This window comes from Crotalus tigris, unplaced genomic scaffold (genome assembly GCF_016545835.1).
Source record: "Crotalus tigris isolate CLP2741 ecotype Arizona unplaced genomic scaffold, ASM1654583v1 scf7180000017599.838750, whole genome shotgun sequence".
Taxonomy (NCBI): Eukaryota; Metazoa; Chordata; class Lepidosauria; order Squamata; family Viperidae; genus Crotalus; species Crotalus tigris.
Genome location: NW_024096503.1, coordinates 114,491 through 137,776, shown reverse-complemented (window position 1 = coordinate 137,776; position 23,286 = coordinate 114,491). Strand labels below are relative to the sequence as shown.

Genomic DNA, 23,286 nt, shown 5'->3' with positions numbered 1-23,286 from the left:
AGCTCCCCTCCCACACACACCTTCCCCTCTTTTGCAGAGATCTAAGCCATCTCCCGGACACAATGTTATCTCTTTTGTTTGAATTTTATCTTCCCCCCCCCCCAAACAAAGCAAAAAAGTAACTTAAAATTCCAATTTACCCATCCAGCCGCAGAGCCCGGGGTCTTCCCCCCGCCTCGCTGCCCTCCAGCCGCGCAGCAAAGCAAACAGGCTCCTATATAGAGTCCTGGTTAATCCAACTTTTGAAGGCGCAGCCAGTGGGAGGAGCTTGGAGGGGGCCCCACGGAGAAGGGGAGCGAGTGGGGGGGGAGGGAGGGGAACAGCCGGGGAGGAGGGGCAAAAATCGGGGAAGGGGGGGGGGAATTGAAAGAGGCGCGGAAAAGGTCCCAGCAATCAAGTTTGCCACGCGAGAGTATCCGATTTTTTTTTTTAAAAAAAAAGAATTATTGCACGTACAGGGATTTTTTTTTTAAAAAAAAAATCCTAACTGGTTTTCGCTCAGGGGGCTGGACTAGAAGACCTCGAAGTTCCCTTCCAGCATTCTATTCTATTCTATTCTATTCTTAATAAAAATTCTATTCTGCTCTATTCTATTCTATTCTGTTCTGTTCTATTCTCAATAAAGATTCTATTGTATTCTGTTCTATTCTATTCTATTGTTCTATTCTAATCAATTCTATTCTCAATAAAGATTCTGTTCTATTTTCAATAAAGATTCTATTCTATTCTATTCTATTCTATTCTATTCTATGCTATTCTCAATATTCTATTCTGTTTTGTTCTATTCTATTCAATTCTCAATAAAGATTCTGTTCTGTTCTATTCTATTCTGTTCTATTCTATTCTCAATAAAGATTCTATCTATTTTGTTCTATTCTATTCTCAGTAAAGATTCTATTCTATGCTATTCTATTCTATTCTCAATAAAGATTCTATTCTATTCTATTCTGTTCTGTTCTATTCTATTCTCAATAAAGATTCTATTCTATTCTATTCTCAATATTCTATTCTGTTCTGTTCTATTCTCAATAAAGATTCTATTCTATTCTATTCTATTCTATTCTATTCTATTCTATTCTATTCTATTCTATTCTACTCTACTCTACTCTATTTTTTATTCTCAATAAAGATTCTATTCTATTCTATTCTATTCTATTCTCTAAACTACACATAGTCCTCGATTTACGACCATAATGGAGCCCAATATTTCTGCGGCTAAGCCAGACAGTTCATAAGGAAATTTTGCCCCATTTTACAAAACTGTCTTGCCACAGTTGTTAAGTGAATCACTGTAGCTGTTAAGTGACTGACACGGTTGTTCAGTGAATCCGGCTCCCCCACTGACTTTGCTTGTCAGAAGGTTGTAAAAGGGGACCACGTGACCCTGGGACACCACAGTCATCATAAATATGAGTCAGTTGCTGAGTGTCTGAATTTTGATCATTTGGCCAGGGGAATGCTGTAACAGTCATAAGGGTGAAAAAAGGTCATAAGTCACTCTTTTCAGTGACATTGTAACTTCTGATAGTCACTAAACGAACCGTTGTAAGCCTGGCTGAGGAATTCTGGGAGTTGAAGTCCAGATGCCTTAAAATAGTCACGGTTGAGAAACACTGCACTAAATGAACCGTTGTTAAGCCTGGCTGAGGAATTCTGGGAGTTGAAGTCCACAAGTCTGAAAAGGGCCAAGCTTGAAGGCCCCTGATGTAGATGGATGATAAACAGATAGTAGATATATGATAGAGAAGGATGGATGGAGTAACTATGGAAAGGGAGAGGGAGAGGGAGAGAGGGAAATGGGTGGCTGAGACGCTTGTGCGCTATGACAAGAAGCTCCCATTTTAGATGGAAGAGCAAGGAAATTCCCACAGAGGAAGAGTTAATACATAAAATATTAGCATGTGCGGAAATGGACGGGCTCACAATGATATTAAAAGACAAACGTGGATCAGTTAGTTTATTATGAAACCTGGGATAAATTTTACCGCTGGAGGAATTCAAAGAGGACGGTTGGGATTAAAGATGAATGTTAAGATAGAAATATATGTTATTTTAGAACAGTGGTTCTCAACCTTTCTAATGCCGTGACCCCATAATACAGTTCCCCATGTTGTGGTGACCCCCAAGTGGGTGTGGCCATCAATAAGAGGGAGTAGGACAGCTAGGGAAAAGGGAACAAAATGGTGGACAGCATGGTTTGGCGACCCCCATGAAATGGTCATTCGACCCCAAATGGGGTCCCGACCCACAGGTTGAGAACCACTGTTTTAGAATAAGTATTGTATATAAAGCTTAGATGTATATGTAGAGATGAAGAATTGATTGTAAAAAGTGGAATAATCTGATAAGAATGTATATACTGGAATGTCACGTTAAATCCAATGTTTGTTTTTAACTGTATTATAAATAAAATTTGAAAAAAAAAAAAAAGAAGCTCCCATTTTAGGAAAGAGCGCAACTGATATACCAGAGGAATCTAGCAAAATGGTGCCTCCGTTCTCGCCCAAGGAACGCAAACCCGTTCCAAACTAAGGACTGCCGAAAAAAAAACAGGTTGTGAAATTGAACACTTCATGGCCACCTCAGTTAGCAATGGAAGTTCTAGCCCCCACGTTAGTTTGAGGTCAAGGACTACCTGGATCAAAAGCGGTGCTGAAGGATTGAGGAGAAGCAGAACAGAAGCACCATCACCACCTTCTATGCTCCACAGAGATCCTCAACAATCCAGATCAATGTCATCTCCATTGTACACGAAAGCCTGAGGAGAATCCAGTTCAGGGTTTCTGCACCTTGGACTTTCCACCTTGGCACTTTTAAGATGGGTGGACTTCAATTCCCAGAATTTGGCAAGGTCCCTGGAACCACCCGACACTGGATTCATATTCCACAGAGCATTCTGGAAGTAAAACGGTGTTTCGCTACTTGACAACTTTAAGATATGTGGACTTCAATTCCCAGAATTTTCCAGCTAGCAGGGAACTTTCTGGAACTTCCTGTCAATAGGTTCACATTCAATAGAGAACTCTGAAACAAACCAGTGTTTCCCCAAAACGTGACAACTTTAAAATGGATGGACTTCATCGCCCAGAATTGTTGGCTGTGGAATTCTGGGAGTTGAAGTCCACCCATCTTAAAGTTTCCCTAGGTTGAGAAACTACTGAGATCTTTTTTTCCCTTCAGGACTTTCTGCAATCTGACTTTCTTCTCCAGAAATTAAAAACTGGATGAAATGCTGAGCAAACCCTTTCCCTTCATTCTTTGTCAGAATAATCTACTTTTATTCCAAAAGAATAAAGGTAAGGGGAGGAACTCATATAAATCTCTGAGATGCCACAAATCAAAGCCCATCCAGAAAAATATAATAACTCGACTTAATAAAAACAGAGTCACTGGGTGTGAGTTGGGTGGCTGTATAAATGTGTTCAATAAAAACAAAACGAATGCTGGTTTCCTCTTCCTTATCATAGGGACTAGAAGCTTCAGAATGGGTCAGGCGCAAGGGCAATTGGACTTTTGTTAAAAACAAAGCAAAACAAAACAGCTCTAGGAACAAAAGAGAGAAAGTAAATGAATAACAGTGGAACAAATACGATCCTTTCTTTTTATTTATTTTATTTATCTGCAGGCCTTGCAAGAGAAAAGTCGGCCTTCGGCTGGAAAACTTAGCCACTTCAGAAGCTTGGCTGAGGTCTCAAAAATTCTACATTCCTTGTTTTGGTCCCTTTGAAGAGGGTGTGTATGCGTGTGTTTATGAGAAAGAAGGGGAAAATGTATCTGCAGGCAAAAACCACGTATATTACATTTCTCGTTTTTTTTTTTCCTCTGTATTTTATTTTTTGCCTGTTCCTGAATTAAGGAGAGGGGGAAAAAAACACGGTTAACCTAAACCCCAAGGCAGCTTTAATCCTGGCCCACGAAGACACATTCCCACCCATGCAATTAACCCAGAGGGGTGGAAAGTGTGCAGGTTGCCGTGTGCGCAAGTGTGAGCACTGAGCTAGTCTGACTGCACCCCAACAGATAAAACGAATCCCCTCATCTGGGCGCAAAACCAATTTAATCCCCCACTTTCATATCTCATCCTAGCTCAGTGTGAGGCCTGTCTTTTCCCGCTTTTCTTCCTCACACGGGCGAAAAAAACTAAAAATATCTCGTGTGAGTAATATCCGAGCGAGAGATGAAACTATAATACAGCATCAATCCTACATGGAGGTAGTCCTTGATTTACAACCATTTCTTTAGTCGCCGTTCGAAGTGACGACAACACTGGAAAAAAAAGAGACTTTTCACCCTTACGATGACCGTCGCACCATCCCCAGGGTCACGTGATCAACATTCTCATGTTTACGACGGTCACAGTGTCCCGGGCTCACAGGATCCCCTTTTGTGACTTTCTGACAAGCAAAGTCTATGGGGAAGCCAGATTCACTTAACAACTGTGTTACTAATTTCATAACTGCAGTGATTCGCTTAACGACGGTGGCAAGGGAGGTCGTGAAATGGGGCAGAATACACTGAAAGGACAGGTAACCCTCAGCCTACAACAGCTCACTTACTGACGGTTTTTTGAACTTACGACCGTTGCAGCATCCCCATGATCACATGATCAACATTCGGACTCTTGGCAACTGACTCGTATTGATGACCTCTGCAATACGCCAGGATCAGGGGATCCACTTTTCTGACTTTCTGACAAGCAGAGTCAATGGGGAAGCCCGATTCACTTAACAACTGTAGGACCAACATAACAGCTGAAGCGATTCACTTAACTGTGCCCAGAAAGGTCGTAAAATGGGGCAAAATGCCATGACTCACTTAGCAACCTAAATTTTGGGCTCAATTCTGACCGTAATTCGAGGACTACCTACATTCAGGCATCATTTGACTAAACTGGGATCTCTTTTGGGGGTTCTCCAGCCCCTGTCTCCTCCTCACCCAAATATTTTTGTATACCGGTAGTCCCCAACGTACGACCATTCATTGAGGGACTGTTCGAAGTTACAACACAAACAGTGACTTATGTCCGTTTTTCACACGACCGTTGCAGCATCCCCAAGGTCACGTGACCCAAATTTGGGTGCTTGGTTGCACTGTCCTGGGGTCGTGTGATCCCCATTTGCAACCTTCCCATCTGGCTTCCAATAAGCAAACCCAATGGGGGGGAGCCAGATTCACTTAATGACAGGATGGTTTGCTTAACGACTGCAGTGATTCGCTTAATGACTGTGCTCCCCCCCAAAAAAAGCTCATTTAATAACTCCCTTGCTTAGCAATGGAAATTTGATGCTCAGTTGTGGTCCTAAGTTGAGGAATACCTGTATGTCCAACCTCTGGAATCCAGTTTAAGGCTGTGCCCTCAATTCTCGCTTTCCGGGGAGCCCTGATGAACACCGGCAAGAGAAAGTGGGCTGGGTTAGCAATGAACCTACATTATTCCAAGTGTGGCCTTACCAAGGCATTGTAAAGTGGTATTAACACTTCACGGGATCTTGAGGGATAGAATCATGACCACGTGAAGTGTTAAAACCACTTTATAACGCCTTGGTAAAGCCACACTTGGCATCCTGCATCCAGTTTTGGTGGCCATATTGTAAATACTACTACTACTACTACTACTACTACTACTACTACTACTACTACTACTGGATTCGTAGCTGGCTGACTGGCCATACTCAGCATGTGGTCCTCAATGGAACCGCATCTACATGGAGGGAAGTGTGTAGTAGGGTGCCCCAGGGCTCTGTTCTAGGCCCAGTGCTCTTCAACATCTTCATCAATGATTTGGACAAGGGGATAGATGGGGAACACATCAAATTTGTGGATGACACCAAGCTGGCAGGAATAGCCAACACTCCAGGAGACAGGCTTAGGATACAGGAGGACCTGGACAGACTTGAACACTGGGCGCCATCTAACAAAATGAAATTCAATGGTGAAAAAAGCAAGGTTCTACATTTAGGCAAGAAAAACCAAATGTACAAGTATACTATAGGGGGTACCTTGCTCAATAGTAGTAACTGTGAGAGGGATCTCGGAGTCCTAGTGGACAATCATTTAAATAGGAGCCAGCCGTGTGCTGCAGCTGCCAAAAAAGCCAACACAGTGCTGGGCTGCATTAACAGAGGGATAGAATCAAAATCACGTGAAGTATTAATACCACTTTACAAGACCTTGGTAAGGCCACACTTGGAATCCTGCATCCAGTTTTGGTCACCGCGATGTAAAAAAGATGTTGAGACTCTAGAAACAATACAGAGAAGAGCAGCAAAGATGATTAGGGGACTGGAGGCTAAAACATATAAGGAAAGGTTGCTGGAATTGGGTATGTCTAGTTTAATGACGAGAAGGACGAGGAGAGACATGATAGCAGTGTTCTAATATCTCAGGGGCTGCCCCAGAGAAGAGGGAGTCAAGCTATTCTCCAAAGCACCTGAAGGCAAGACAAGGACCAACGGATGGAAACTAATCAAGGAGAGAAGCAACCTAGAACTAAGGAGAAACTTCCTGACAGTGAAAACAATTAATCAATGGAACTACCTGCCTCCAGAAGTGGTGAATTCTCCAACACTGGAAGTTTTTAAGAAGTGACTGGACAGCCATTTATCTGAAATGGTGTAGGGTTCCTGCCTAAGCAGGGGGTTGGACTTGATGACCTCCAAGGTCCCTTCAACTTTATTATTATTATTACTACTACTACTACTAATAATAATAATAATAATAATAAAAGTTGGAAGGGGTCTTGGTGGTGATCTATCTAGTCCAACCCCCTGCTCAGGCAGGAAACCCTATACCAGGGGTCTGCAATCTTGACAACTTTAAGACTTGTGGACTTCAGCTCCCAGAATTCCTCAGTCAGCATAGAATAGAATAGAATAGAATAGAATAGAATAGAATAGAATAGACTCTAGAAGGGACCTTGGAGGTTATCTAGTCCAACCCCCTGCTCAGGCAGGAAGCCCTATACCAGTGATGGCGAACCTTTTAGAGACCGAGTGCCCAAAAAACGGCCCCGCCTGCCCCGCTCCACTCCCGCTCTACCCCGTCCCACCCGCTCCCACCTTACCCCAGCCCCGTCCGTCCACAGGGCCACCCACTGCCTCCACAAATTGCCCTGGCGGCCCAGCAGCGTCATGCTGGCCATGCCCTCCACCTGTGCCCCGCAGCATCATCTGCACGCGACAGGGCACAAGGACGGAGTCTTGTCCCCGCTGCACAGCTGCCATGTCCTTGGCTGTGCTACTCCGCGTGGGCTGTGCTCAGGGGCAACTCTCCTCCAGGGGGGCTGCTGGTGAGGAGGGGGCCATGGGGTGGGGTGGGGCTGGGGCGACGGTGCAAGTGCCCACAGAAAGGTCTCTGAGTGCCGCCTCTGGCACTCGTGCCATAGGTTCACCACCACTGCCCTACACCATTTCAGACAAATGGCTGTCCAGTCTCTTCTTAAAAACTTCCAGTGTTGGAACATTCACCGCTTCTGGAGGCAGGTTGTTCCTCTGATAAAGATAAAAATAAAGATGTTGAGATCTGGAAAGAGTGCAGAGAAGAGCAACAAAGATGATTAAGGGACTGGAGGCCAAAGCATATGAAGAACACTTGCAGAAATTGGATGTGTCTAGTTCAGTGGTTCTCAACCTTTTTAATGCCCCGACCCCCAACCGGTCGTAAGTCGAGAACTACCCAACCGGTCGTAAGTCGAGGACTACCCAACCGGTCGTAAGTCGAGGACTACCCAACCGGTCGTAAGTCGAGGACTACCCAACCGGTCATAAGTCGAGGACTTTCTCTTCCCGGGAGTGCCGCGCATGCGTGGTGCCGCCCCCTGCGCCAGCCAAAGTGTAGCTGGCAAGCGGCAGAGACGGCGCAGGCCGACCACCGGCTGGGCCACCAGCTGGCCCAGCCCAAGGGAGGTAAGGAACCCACCGGGCCCCACGCGCGCCAGCAAACCTCCCTGAGCCCGCCGGCCTCCCACCTCCCACCCCTGGCCCTCTTTTACTTACATTTTTAGTAGTTGCTCAGCAGGGAGGGGTGGAAAGTTCCAGACAGCTCACCTTCACTGCAGACAGCTTGCAGCACCGTTTGCAGAATGGGACTTTTGGCGGGCTCAGCAGGACAGAGACAGCCTGGACGATTCCTATTGGCTTTTGAAAGCCAATAGAATTAGACTCTATTCAAGAGAGTCTATTCTATTGGCTTTCAAAAGCCAATAGAATAAAAGGGAGTAGCACAGCTAAGGAAAAGGGGGAAAAAAAGGCGGACTGTGTTGTTTGGCGACCCCCCGTGAAATGGTCGTTCGACCCCAAATGGGGTCGCGACCCACAGGTTGAGAACCACTGGTCTGGTTTAATATAAAGAAGGATTAGGGGGTGACAGGATAGCAGTCTTCAAATGTTTGAGGAGCTGCTCCAAAGAGGGGGGTTCAATCTATTCTCCAAAGCACCAGAAGGCAGGACAAAACAACGGACGGAAACTAATCAAGCAGTGATCTAGACCAGGGGTAGGCAACCTTGGCTCTTTTATGACTCGTGGACTTCAACTCCCAGAATTCCTGAGCCAGCCATGCTGAGGCGAAATGGAAAGGTTTCCAAGATGGGCCATGCTGGCTCAGGAATTCTGGGAGTTGAAGTCCACGAGTCATAAAAGAGCCAGGGTTGTCTACCCCTGGTATAGGGTCTCTTGCTCAAGCAGGGGGTTGGACTAGATGACCCCCAAGGTCCCTTCCCACTCTGTTATTCAGAACCTGAAGTTTGGTAGAACGGTTTGCAGATCTTGGCAGATGCCCAAGAATCCAGCACGGACTCCGGGGAAAAGCAGAGAATTGAGAAAGCAAAATTTATATCTCAATTAAGCCCAAGAAATGAAGCTGGGAATTTGCAGATGCTTGTGGACGGCCAGCTGATCATTAGAGGATTGCAGAATAATTATTATTGCTAATATATTGTTTCTGTTGGGGTTTTCCTCGTTCAACGATCAGTCCCTTTCAGGGAGGCATTATTTATTTAACCAATTTCTACCTAGCTCTTCGTCTTCATCCATGTCAACCTCAGGGGCAAATACAAGCAGTCCCTGACTTTCAATACTTCATTTAGTGACCGTTTGAAGTTACGACATTCAGACGCTGGGCAGCCGACTCATATTTATGACGGTTGCAGGGGGGAGGAGGTCACATGATCCCCTTTTTGCAACCTTTTGACAAGCAAAGTCAATGGGGAAGCCAGCTTCACTTAACAACCGTGTTCCTAACTTGCATGAACTGGCAAAATGCAGGTAAAATGCGGCCTAATTCATTGAACAACTGCCTTGCTTAGGAACAGACGTTTTTGGGCTCAACTGTGTCGTACGTTGAGGACTGCCTGCAATAGATAACTCACACAAATTCTTCTTAAAAACCCCAGTTTTTGCACGCAGGCAATCCTTGAATTACGACCAATCGTTTTGCAACCGTTGGAACGTACAACAGCCCAGAAGAAAAATGACTTATGACCGGTTCTCACACTTATGACCGTAGCAATATCCCAATGGTCACATGATCAAAAAATTGGACGCTTGGCAAATGACTCGTATTTATGACAGTTGTAGTGTCACCGGGTCACGTGATCCCCTTTTGCGACCTTGGCTTCCCCTTTTGTTTGTCAGGAGGTCGCAAAAGGCGATCACGTGACTTTGGGAGACTGCAACCGTCATAAATACGAATCAGCTGTCAAGGATCCGAATGTAGATCCCACGGCCATGGGGATGGCTGCAACAGTCGCATATTTATGGCGGTGGGTCACACGATCCCCTTTTGCGGTCTTCCGACAAGCAGTCAACGGGGGAAGCCAGATTCATTTAACAACCATGTTACTCACTTAACAACGGAGGTGATTCATCATTTATGACCACAGCTAGCTTCTGACAAGCAATGTCAATGGGGGAAGTCAGATTTACTTAACAACAACGGTCACAAGTGTGAAAAACAGCCCTTTTTCCAGTGCTGTTGTAACTTCAAACGGTCACTAAATGAACTGTTGTAAGTCGAGGACTGTAATCCTTGGGAACAAAGGATGGGAACTTGTTCATGGGAGGGTGCCAGCTGAGCTAGACTGGCTGAGGGTTTTTCCCTCCATTTATTCAGAAATGCCACTCAATGTACGGGAGGCCTTTCGAGTGCAAAGCGGAACCCTGTTGCAAATTACACCCGTGTGTGCGGTCTCCCCCTCTGCCAACTCGACATTTGTAATTCTGCACAAAAGTCATATCTAGAGACAATCTCTTACATTTGCTGCTTTAACTGTTTCAGTCTGTTTCTCCAGTTGCCGGAGGCAGGAAGAGAACAAAGCAGGGAGTCCATTTCTGCAACTGGAGATAGTCCAAAATTGCAGAGGGAGGGAGGGATAACAAATGACAGGAAGTCCTCAATTTACAACAGTTCCTTTAGTGACCGTTCAAAATTACAAGTGCACCGAGAAACAAGACTTGTGACCATTTTTCATAGAACCGTTGCACCATCCCTACGGTCACGTGATTCCAGTTTAGAGGCTTGGCAACTGACTTGTATTTATGACGGTTGCAGTGTCTCGGGGTCATGTGATCCCCTTTTGTGACCTTCCGACAAGCAAAGTCAAGGGGAGAAGCCAGATTCGTTTAACAACCGTGTGACTAACCTAAAAAAATTGCAGTGATTCACTTAACAACTCTGGCAGGAAAAGTCGTCCAATGGGGCAAAACTCACTTAACCAATTGCTCAATTCGCCACAGAAATGTTGGGCTCAATTGTGGTCATAAGTCGAGGACTACCTCGACTTACGACAAAAATTGGGATTAGAATTTCCATTGCTAAGCAAGGTGGTTGTTAAGTGGGTCGCGCCCTGTTTACGAGCTTTTCTTGCTATGGTCATTAAGTGAGACATGTGGTCAATAGGTGAATCTGGCTTCCCCCGTTGATTTTGTTTGTCAGAAGCTGGCTGTGAAAGTCACAAATGATGAATCACCACTGTTGTTAAGTGAGTAACATGATTGTTAAGTGAATCTGGCTTCCCAATTGACTTTGCTTGTCAGAAGGTCGTAAAAGGGGATCCTGATCCCAGGACACTGTAACCATCATAAATAGGAATCAGTTGCCAAGCCTCTGAATTTTGATCACATGACCATGGGGATGCTGCAATGGTCGAATGTATGAAAAACGGCCATAAGTCACTTTTTTCAGTACGGTTATAACTTTGAACTGTCACTAAACCATTGTAAGTCGAGGACTACCTGTGCTTAAAAACTATCTTCAACACTTTCAGAGCTGAAAAAAAGTCTGCTTTCAAGTCTCAGCCAAACAACTTTTGTCTAGGTTTTCTATTTTCTATTTTCCCTGCCTGGAGCATTGTTTTTTTTTATTCCCTGAAATTAAGCTAAGGATCATTTATTAGGCTTACATTAGCAACATGAAAGCAGAATCAGATTAGCTCTCTCTGCATTTGAGCTTATGTTATGAAACCTATTGGGACTTTTATTATTATTATTTTCTCCTTCAAAGCTTGGACCTTAACTAATTTCCCAGAGGGAACGGGCTCAAGTTTTCCTCATGGAATCGAGAAAGGCGGTGCCCTTTTCTTCAAAGTCTACTTCTTTCCCTCGTTCCGGCTTCTCCTTTCCCTCAGAGATTTTAAACTTTTAGAGTTGGTGCCTATTACAAAGATTTCATCTTTTGCAGCATGCAGAATGGTACAAGAACAAATTTTCTTTTTTCTCATGCTTTGGCAGCTAAAAGAAACAAGAATCCTGCCTAGTCAGTGGCCCCAGAAGTCAGAATTCAAAGCTACACCCTCCATCTTCTCCTCATACCTGAAAAGGCGGCCATTTTGTGCGGTGCCCATATATAACTTTGTTTCAAGTTCCAGAAAGACCAGGTTACCCTCAACTTACAACCATTTGTTTAGTGACTATTTGAAGTTACAACAGCATTGAAAAAAAAATGACATAGCCATTTTTCACACATATGACTGTTTGCAGCATCCCCGTGGTCCCATGGTCAAAATTCAGATGCTTGGCAACTAATTCATATTTATGACGGTTGCGGTGACCTGGGATCACGTGATTCCCTTTTGCGACCTTCTGACAAGCAAAGTCAATGAAGAAGCCAGATTCTCCAACACTGGAAGTTTTTAAGAAGAGACTAGACAGCCATTTGTCTGAAATGGTATAGGGTTCCCTGCCTGAGAAGGGGGTTGGACTAGATGACCTCCAAGGTCCTTCTGACAAGCAAAGTCAATGGGGAAACCAGATTCACTTAACAACCGTGTGACTAATTTAACAACTGCAGCGATTCACTTAAGAACGGTGCCAAGGAAGGTTGTAAAATGGGGCAAAACTCACTTAGCAAATGTCTCGCTTAGCAAAGGACATTTTGGGCTCAGCTAGCCTGCCAGGCTTCCCCATCGCAAAAATATAAATCCTGAATTCCAACCAATGCTAAAACTAATTAAACTCTTCCGTCATTGCTAATGTATGGTGTATCCATGTCATTTTGCCCATCAAGTGGAAATACCCAAATGCACATCCAGAATTAAAATGAAATCCTAGGCTGCATTAACAGAGAGATAAAATCAAGATCACTCAAAGTGTTAATACCACTTTACAATGCCTTGGTAAGGCCACATTCGGAATACTGCATCCAGTTTTGGTCTCCATATTATAAAAAAGATGTTGAGACTTTGGAAAGAGTACAGAGAAGAACAACAAAGATGATTAGGGGACTGGAAGCTAGCCTAAAACATATAAGGAACGATTGCTGGAATTGGGTATGTCTAGTTTAATGAAAAGAAGGACCAAGGGTGACAGGATAGCAGTCTTCGAATATTTGGGGGACTGCCACAAAGAAGAGGGAGTCAAGCTATTCTCCAAAGCACCAGAAGGCAGGACAAGAAGCAATGGATGGAAACTAGTCAATTGGAAACTAATCAAGGAGAAATCCAAGCTAAAATTAAGGAGAAATTTCCTGATAGTGAAAACAATTGGTCAGTGGAACGACTTGCCACCAGAAGTTGTGAGTGCTCCGATGATGGAAGTTTTTAAGAAGGGATTGGACAACCATTTGTCTGAAATGGTGTCGGTTTCCTAGCAGGGGGTTGGACTAGAAGACCTCCAAGGTCCCTTCCAACTCTGTAATTCTGCTACTCTGTATGAAACTTTAAGTTTGTGTGAATTAAAGCTCCTGGGGCATGTTCCTATTTTAGAGCAGTAGACGGTTCAGAGGAGGTACCACTGCTTTGAATGCTGAAAGTTTTAGTCCGATGTTTTTCTAATTTGGTCACTTTAAGAGGGGTGGACTTCAATTCCCAGAATTCCCCAGCCAACAGTTCTGGGAGATGAAGTCCATCCATTGTAAGGTTGTCAAGTTGGTTAAGCACTGGTTTGTTTCAGAGTTCTCTGTTGAATATGAACCTATGAACAGGAAGTTCCAGAGACCTTTCCCTGCAGGCTGGAAAATTCTGGGAATTGAAGTCCACATATCTTAAAGTTGTCAAATTGAAAAACACTGTTTTAGTTCCAGAATGCTCTGATGACTATGAATCCAGTGTCGGGTGGTTCCAGGGACGTTTCCACACTAACTGGGGAATTCTGGGAATTGAAGTCCACCCATCTTAAAAGTGCCAAGTTGGAAAGACTGTTTCCTCACCCAAGATAGTCTGCCGAATATGAATCCAGTGGCAGGAGGTTCCAGGGGCCCTTCCGCACTGACTGGGGAATTCTGGGAATTGAAGTCCACCATCTTAAGGTTCCCAAGCAGGAAAAACACTGGTTTACTCTCAGAGTTCTCCATTGAATATAAATCTAGTAGCAAGAGTTTTCAGAGACCTTTTTTCAGGGTAATCAATCAAGCTGAGTGCTGACAAGTATCCCAATTTCTCTGATTTTGAATCTTTAAACGATTCCTTTCTTCCCCAAAGAGGAGAAAAACCTTTACTTGCAAGGCAGAATCTCCACATTATTTGGTTTTTAAATTAGTAATGCTGGGAAAATGATTAACGGCAGGGGGGAGGAGGAGGAGAAGAGGAAAGTGAGAAAAACAGAGACAGAGAGTGGGAGGAAAGAGAGGGGGAGAGAAAGAGAGCTAGGGAAAGAAAGAGGGAGAGGGAGTGAACAAGAGGGAGAAGGAGGGAGAAACAGAAAGAGAAAAAGAGTTAGGGAGAGAAAGAAAGAGGGAGAGAGAAAGAGAGGGAAAGAGAGAGAGACAGAGGGGAGGAGAGAGAAAAAGAGGGAGGGAGAGAAAGTAGAAAGAGAAAACGTTAGGGAGAGAAAGAAAGATGGAGAGGGATAGAGAAAGGGAGAAAGAGAAAAAGTTTGGGAGCTAAAGAAAGAGGGAGTGGGAAAAAAGGAGGGAAAGAGAGGGAGAAAGAAAAGGTTAGGGAGAAAGAGAGACAAAGAAAAAGAAAAAGAGAGAGGGAGAAAGAGAGAGAAAGAGGGAAAGGAAGAGAAAGAGAACATGAGGAAGAGAGAAAGGGGAAGAGGGAGAGAGAGAGGAGAGATAGGGAGACGGAAAAAAGGGAGGGAGAGAAATAGCTAGGGAAAGAGAGAGAGAGAGAGAAAAAGGGAAAGGAAGAGAGCAAGAGATAGGGAGAGGGAGAAAGAGAAGGAGAGAGACAAAAAGTGAAAAAGAGAGGGACGGAGAGAGAGAAAGAGAGAGAGACAGACAGACAGACAGGCCTTCAATCCATTTGGCTAGCAACACCTGTGATCTAACCCAGTGGTTCTCAACCTGTGGGTCGGGACCCCATTTGGGGTCAAACGACCATTTCACGGGGGTCGCCAAACAACGCAGTCCGCCATTTTTTTCCCTTTTTCCTTAGCTGTGCTACTCCCTTTTATTCTATTGGCTTTTGAAAGCCAATAGAATAGACTCTCTTGAATAGAGTCTAATTCTATTGGCTTTCAAAAGCCAATAGGAATTGTCCAGGCTGTCTCTGCCCTGCTGAGCCCGCCAAAAGTCCCATTCTGCAAACGGTGCTGCACCAGTTGAGTAGTCCTCGACTTACGACCGGTTGAGTAGTTCTCGACTTACGACTGGTTGGGGGTCGCGGCATTAAAAAGGTTGAGAACCACTGATCTAAACGCTTCCTAAAAGTTTCCTAAAAGCCGTTTTCGGTGCCAGAGTTGCAAATTAAAAGGGGGGAAAAAACCAGCACAAAATGGGGGAAGAAGGAGGAGGAGGAGGAAGAAGAAGAAGAAGAAGGAGAAGGAGAAGGAGAAGGAGAAGAAGAAGACAGTTAAGCATTCAAGCATGTTTATTTAATGCGCTGGATCTGCTTGCTGGACCCAAAGCCCAACGCCACTGGAAGCAGCACACAATGTCCTAAAGTTGAGCCGTTCCCCAGACAGGGAATGTCCTGCCAAAAAACTTGCATGGCCCTAATCTGGGTCCTGTCAAATGCAGAGACAGAAAGCCTCTGGGGAACCCAACTGTGATATTGTTTTGTTTTCTTTTTCCTGATTTCCAAACAGCTCTTTGGACAAGGCCATTTAGGCTCTCCGCTTGCAGCCGGCACAGATCAGGGTTGGCCCAAAAAAAAAAAAAAAAAATCTATCATCATAACATCTTCACATTTTCAGAAGTTGTGAATGCTCCAACATCGGAAGGTTTTTTAAGAAGAGACCGGACAGCCATTTGTCTGAAATGGCATATAGGGTCTCTTGCTTGAGCAAGGGGTTGGACCTCCAAGGTCCCTTCCAATTCTATTATTCTATGTTCTAAGCCAAATTCAGCCTCGGACCATTTCATGTCCAGCCACTTACATGTCACAATTTTGAAGGAAACACCAACATTGCACCCTAACGCACAAGTCAGAAAGAAGGCCGAGAAAATATCTACAAACCTTTTACATCCTGGACGTAAACTGTTTCAACTCCTCCCCTCAGGACGCCGCTATAAGGCATTGCGTGACAAAACAACTAGACACAGGCGTGGTGTTTTCCCTTGTGCCATCACACTTCTGAACACCTAATTCCCACAGCGCTGTCTTTTGTCTAAAGATATTTAACCATGTGGAAGGGCTGTAACTGCTATAATAATATCAGCTAATATTATTATCTGAAGGCTAAAACATGTGAGGAACAGTTGCAGGAATTGGGTATGCCTAATTTAATGAAAAGAAGGACGAGGGGCTATCACAGTGGTGGCGAACCTGTGGCATGGGTGCCAGAGGCGGCACTCAGAGCCCTCTCTGTGGGCACGTGTGCCGTCGCCCCAGTCCTAGGCCTTCAGTTGGGCTTTATAAAATCTTTTTGCTTTAGGCCTCCACCGCCATGTGCAAAAAAAAAAAAAAAAAGGTTCAATCAATCAATTTCAACTTCTTGCAGGAAAAAAAAAAGATCTCGCAAAGTTGGAATTGATTGAACTTTTTAGTCCCACCATTACTACCGCAGCCACACTCACTCAATGGGCCATGCCCACCCGATGAGCCATACCCACCCAATGATACATAAGTGGGTTTTGGGTTGCATTTTGGGCACTCAGTCTCTAAAAGGTTCGCCATCACTGGGCTGCCATAAAGAAGAGGGAGTTAAGCTATCCTCCAAAGCACTGAAAGGCAGGACAAGAAGCAAGGGATGGCAACTAATCAAGGAGAGAAGCAACCGAGAACTAAGGAGAAATTTCCTAACAGTGAGAGAAAAATTAACCAGTGGAACAACCTGCCTCCCGAAGTTGTGGGTGCATCATCAATGGAGAGATTGGACAATCATTTGTCTGAAATGGTAATGGGTCTCCTGTTTGTGCGGGAGGTTGGACTAGAACAGGGCTTTTCAACCTTTTCACCCATTGTACCACTTTTAGGATACGGCAATATCCGACCACCACCAGTCGCCTAGCAAGGTGTCAAAAACTTGATGACCAAAAAAAAAAAAAAAAAAAAAAAAAAGGAAAAAAGTGATAAAGTACAGGTAGTCCTCGACTTACAATAGTTCGCTTAATGATTGTTTGAAGTTACAATGGCACTGAAAAAAGTGCCCCCCAAGCCACAGCTGAGCAAGACACCTGCCTGCCCGCCCAGTGGCACTCTCATTCCCCTCCCCTGCTACCACTTTTCTAGGATGGTCGCGTACCACCTGCCAGGTGCCAATGTACCACAGGTGGTACCCGTACCACTAGTTGAAAAGCCCTGGATTAGAAGACCTCCAAGATCCCTTACAATTCTATTATTCATCTTTCCTACTATCTTCTCCTATTGGTATCTTATAATTATATTACTTTGTTGTTTGTATGTACCAGAGTTTATACGCTGGAGACAAATTTCTTCTGTGTCCAATCACACTTGGCTAATAATGAATACTCTATTCTATTCTATTCTATTCTATTCTATTCTATTCTATTCTATTCTATTCTATTCTATTCTATTCTATTCTATTCTATTCTTAATAAAGATTCTATTCTATTCTATTTTCAATAAAGATTCTATTCTATTCTATTTTCAATAAAGATTCTATTCTGTTCTGTTCTGTTCTGTTCTGTTCTGTTCTATTCTATTCTATTCTATTCTTCCATTTCTTATTCTATTCTATTCTATTCTATTCTGTAATTTCTATTCTATTCTATAATTTCTATTCTATTCTATTCTGTTCTATTCTATTCTATTCTCTCTCTTCCCTTCCCTTCCTTTTCCTTCCCTTCTCTCTTCCCTTCCCTTCCCCTCTCCTCTCCTCTCCTCCCCTCCCCTCTCTCCTCCCCTCCCCTCCCCTTCTCTTCCTCCCCTAGCAGGCTTCTCTATCTCTCCCAAAAACACGATTCATTCTCGCTAGAGAGAATCCCACCCAGCTACAGGCACCCCGGAGAACTGGACAGTAGCGTTCAGTCTCCCAAGACAGCTACCAGTTTTTCCCTGGAGATGCTGAAATAGGAAACTGAGCACTGGGGTATCCGAGGCAGACCTGACGCAAGAGAAGATTCTCTCCTCCGGGGAGCAGACCAACAAAAAACAGCATTAATTAGTCCTTAGCGGTCCAGAACTCACGAAGGCTCAGTCAGGAGACAGCCCTGTTGTGAAGTCTGGCAAAACTCACGTGCTCCCCTCGGCTTTTGGAGAACTGGCCAGCGGATTTTTTCTAGAACTGGGGCCTCCCTACCCCAAGGGTCTCATCCACAGTAGCCCCAAGATTTATTCCACACTTGGAATGTTGCATCCAGTTTTGGTCGCCATGATATAAAAAAAGATGTTGAGACTCTGGAAAGAGTGCAGAGAAGAGCAACAAAGATGATCAGGGGGCTGGAGGCTAAAACAGAGGATAGGATGGGATGGGATTGGATAAGATATAAGATAAGCTATAGAATAGGATAGGATAAGATAAGATGAGATAAGATGATAAGATAAGATGAGATGAGATGAGATGATAAGATAAGATAAGATAACATAACATAAGAGCTGAGTAGAGTAGGATGGAATGGGATAGGATGGGATGGGATGGGGAAGATATAAGAAGATATAAGACAAGATAAGATGATAAGATAATGTAGGCTAGGCTAAGATAAGGAAAGATAAGTTAAGGTAAGATGATGATAAGTTAAGTTACGTTAAGATGGTAAGGTAAAGTAAGGTAAGGTGAGGTAGGATAGGATAGGATAGGACAGGATAAGATAAGATGATAAGATAAGATGAGATGAGATGAGATGAGATGATAAAATAAGATAAGATAAGCTTTATTGTCATTTTTCCCTGTGAACACACTGGCACGCATTAAAAATGACATTTTTAATATGAACAACAATTGCAGGAATTGGGTAGGTCTAGTCTTGTGACATGACAGCAATGTTCCAATATCTCAGGGGCTGCCCCAGAGAATAGGGAGTCAAGCTATTCTCCAAAGGCAGGACAAGAAGCAATGGATGGAAACTAATCAAGGAGAGAAGCAACCTAGAACTAAGGAGAAACTTCCTGACAGTTAGAACAATTAACCAGTGGAACAACCTGCCTCCAGAAGCGGTGAATGCTCCAGCACTGGAAGTCTTTAAGAAGAGACTGGACAGCCATTTGTCTGAAATGGGATAGCGTTTCCTGCCTGAGCAGGGGGTTGGACTAGAAGACCTCCAAGGTCCCTTCTGACTTGGTTATTTTGTTATTGAAACAATCAGGAATCAGATTTCAGGAGATTTCAGCATCCTTGCAGCAGGTTGGGGAATTCTCCAAGGACGGGTGCTCATCGTAGCTCTAACCAAGCCATTTTCTTGATGATTGTTTAGCAGCAATTTGTCACCGAGACCTCCCAATATAGCATACAGGGAGTCCCTGGTTTACAACTGTTCATTTAGTGACCACTCAAAGTTACAACGGCACTGAAAAAAGTGACCTGTGATCGTTTTTCACACTTAACCGCTGTTGCAACTTCCACATAGTCACGTGATAAAAATTCGGCACTGGAGATTGTGATAGTTAAAAACCAATAAAATATTTTAAAAAAAAATTCCTAATTTAGGGAATGTTGGGTGGTGGTGTGGCCACCCGGAATTCCTGGGAGAAGCTGGGCTGCATTATCACCAGTTTTTCCTCAACCTTGGCCCCTTCCCCATGGGTGGACTTCAGCTTGCTGGCTGGGGAATTCTGGGAGTTGAAGTCCACCCATGGGGAAGGGGCCAAGGTTGAGAAACATTGACATCACAATTCGAATGGAATATAGCTAATCCTCAACTCACGACCACAGTTGATCCCCATTTTCCCGCTGCTAAGTGAAAACTTGCTTCAGGGAGTTTTTACCCTGTTTTACGACCTTTCTTGCCACTGTTGCTAAGCGAGTCACTGCAGCTGTTAAATGAGTCACAGGGTTGTGAAGAGAATCTGGCTTCCCCCATTGACTTTGCTTGTCAAAAGGTCGCAAAAGGGGATATTCCCATGATCTCGGGGTGCTGCGACCATCATAAATGTGAGTCAGTTGCCAAGCGTCTGAGTTTTGATCAGTTTTGACCCTGGGGGAACAGTCCTAAGTGTGAAAAAACAGTCCTAAGTCACTTATTTTCAGTGCCCTTGTAACTTTAAAGCAGGGGTCTTCAAACCTGGCCCTTTTATGACTCGTGGACTTCAACTCCCAGAATTCCTCAGCCAGCATGGGGGAACTATGGCCTCTTCATAACTTGCAGACTCCCAGAATTCCTCAGCCAGCATGGGGGAATTATGGCCCCTTCATGACTTGTGGACTTCAACTCCCAGTATTCCTCAGCCAGCAGTGCCTGGCTGAGGAATTCTGGGAGTTGAAGTCCACAAGTCATAAAAGGGCGAAGTTTAAAGACCCCTGCTTTAAATGGTCAGTAAATGAATTACTGTGAACGGAAGATGTAGGGATGAGAAAAGGCCCAGGGGTCTCCCTCGGTTGCAGAGCCAGCCAGGGGGCGGGTGAGGAATGGCGGGGCCTGGATGGGCCTCCTCCGTGGCATCCAAGGGGGCCCTTCCTGCCTTGGGCAGCACCCCCCTTCCCGATCTTTTGGGAGCCAAGTTGGAAAAGCACAGGAATGCATCCTGGTAGTTTCCAGCTCAGATGATAGAAACCAGAAGCCAGTCTGAATAAGAGGGAGGGAGGGACTGTTCAAGGATAGCAGAGCTCTGCTGATTAAATTCCTGAAAGGAATTGCAGGAATTGGGTAAGGCCAGTCTAGAGAAAAGAAGGACGAGGGGGGACACGACAGCAGTCTTCCAGTATCTCAGGGGCTGCCCCAAAGAAGAGGGAGTCAAGCTATTCTCCAAAGCACCTGAAGGCAGGACAAGAAGCAACAGATGAAAACTGATCAAGGAGAGAAGCAACCTGGAACTAAGGAGAAACTTCCAAACAGGGAGAACAATTAACCAGTGGAACAGCTTGCCACCAGAAGCTGTGGATGCTGCATCACTGGAGGTTATTAAGAGATTGGACAGCCGCTTGTCTGAAATGATACAGGGTCTCCTGTTTGAGCAGGGGGCTGGACTAGAAGACCTCCAATGTCCCCTCCAGCTCTATTCTGAATGAATCCTAAAGATTCTCTCTCTTTCTCTTTGATACGCTCCCTCTCTCACACACAAATTTTTCCCTTCTCCTATTCCCAGTGAGCGCAGGACCCCAAACCTGCAAAACCTGGGCCAGCCGCCCCTCCAACAAATGCAGTCCTTCAAAGGGAGTATAAACACACACACACCCACATATATAAAATAGGCATCCTGCTTTTTATACACACACACACACACACAAAACACTCATACAGAGACACACACCAATAGCGGTATTGCTTCTTCTTTTGTACACAGTCACATATACATACACACAGATAAGCACACACATGCACACCAACAGGCGTCCTGCTCTTTTATTTGTGTGTGCATGGGTGTGTGTGCACACACACACATACAAACACACACCCCAAGTAGGCGGTCCTGCTCCTTCTTGTTAACACACACACCAAGTATGCAGTCCTGCTCCTTCTTGTTATACACACACACACACACACACACACACACCAAGTAGGAGGTCCTGCTCCTTCTTTTTAACACACACACCAAGTATGCAGTCCTGCTCCTTCTTGTTACAAACACACACACACACACACAAAGAGTCTCTAGAGTTCTGATTGGGCATCAGACTGTGAAGGCTGTTGAAAATTTCTCTCTCTCCTTCCTTCCTCCCCTCCCCTCCCCTCCCTCCCCTCCCCTTTTCTTTCTTTCTTTCTTTCTTTCTTTCTTTCTTTCTTTCTTTCTTTCTTTCTTTCTTTCTTTCTTTCTTTCTTTCTTTCTTTCTTTCTTTCTCTCTCTAGCCCAAGAAAGGGGGCGGGTTTTTTTTCTAAGAGGGGAGTGGGTTTTCCTCCAGCCCCCCTCCCGTTCCCCCCTTTACCCATTCCCCACCAATCCCCCTCCTCTCCGCCTTCTCCCTCCCCTTCCCGTGCCCTCCCTCCCTCCCTCTCCTTCCCGGGATCCACTCTCTCCCATCTGAAACTCGGGATCGCTCACACGCGCGCCGTATATAAATAGCCCCGCGCGAGTCGCCTCGTCTCTTTTGTTCCGCGAGAGGAATCCGAGATCCTTCATCTTCCCGGAAGAGGCTTTTATTTTATTTCAATTTTTGGCAGCGTTTGGGTCCCCAGGCCCTTTTTTCTCAGGCTCAGACGCCCGTGCAAGCAAACACAGGCACGTGCACGAAAACAGGGACATTTTTCACTTGTTAAAACCTTTAACGTCCCTCTCCCCCCCACCACTTCTCAGCTGTAAATCACAATTTTTTGCTCAAGGCTGGAACCTTTCATTTAAAAACTCCCCTCTTCCTAACTAGTATGGGTGGTCCTCGACTTACAACGATTTGTTTAGTGACCGTTCTTAGTTACCACTGTACTGAAAAAAGAGACTTAGGACCGTTTTTCACTCTTAACGACCATTGCAGCAGCATCGTGGTCACGTGATCCAAATTCAGACTCTCAGCTGGCTAACTGACTCCTATTTATGACGGTTTACAGTGTCCCAGGGTGACGTGATCATGTTTTGTGACTTTCTGACAAGCAAAGTCAACACTGGAAGTCTTTTAAGAAGAGACTGGACAGCCATTTGTCTGAAATGGGATAGGGTTTCCTGCCTGAGCAGGGGGTTGGACTAGATGACCTCCAAGATCCCTTCCAACTTTATTATTATTATTATTATTAAAGTCGATGGGGAAGCCAGATTCACTTAACAAATTGTGTCATTAACCTAACAACTGCGCTGATTTGCTTATCCGCTGTGGCGCCGAAGATCGTAAAATGGGGCAAAACTCACTTAACGAACATCTTGCTTAGCAACAGAAACTTTGGGCTCAACTGTGGTCATTAAGTCGAGGATTATCTGTATAATTGCATGGAGGGGGGGGAGAGGAAACCCAAACAGCTCAGCCAAGCTCCAATTAAATCACAATGTGATGCTGAGATAGGATTAAACCTGGCACAAGACTTAGGATGGTGGTTCTTTTTTTTGGGGGGGGGGGGAGATAAAGTTCTTTCTTCTGGCAGCTGGATCAAAGCTCTCCTACGCTTTGAATTATTCAGGTTTCTAGTCCCTGTGATGGACAACCAGAAGGACGTTTGGATCTGCAGGCAACAATGGTAGCCGTGCCAGTGAAGGATGAAATGGAGGCTTATGGATTCTTGGATCACTGCGTCCATCAAAACAAAACACGTTTTATGCAACGATGCCCTGGCTAGTAGTAAAAGGCTGCCAAGAAAGGCAGAATTTTGAGTTGCAAAATGGGAGAGGCTGGCTAATTGGCTGCTGGGGCCTGTTGGTTTTGAGCTCTGGTGTTGGAGAAGGCAGCTGGAAAATCTTGCAGATAGCCAAGGACACAAACAGATGGATCCTCAAA

General features: G+C 44.7%; 1 protein-coding gene across 14 annotated transcripts in view; it reads right to left on the bottom strand.

Annotated features, from left to right (window-relative positions):
- PTPRS (protein tyrosine phosphatase receptor type S) overlaps positions 1-23,286 on the bottom strand; it is a 344,929-nt gene that overhangs the window by 273,830 nt on the left and 47,813 nt on the right. For 12 of the 14 annotated variants that reach the window (XM_039366949.1, XM_039367021.1, XM_039366994.1 and 9 more), the window contains exon 1: positions 141-235. The exons of the other annotated variants lie outside the window; for them this stretch is intronic. The gene's annotated coding sequence lies outside the window, so the exon portion shown is untranslated. Of the gene's footprint in view, positions 1-140; positions 236-23,286 lie in introns of those variants that run through there. 14 annotated transcript variants of the gene reach the window in all.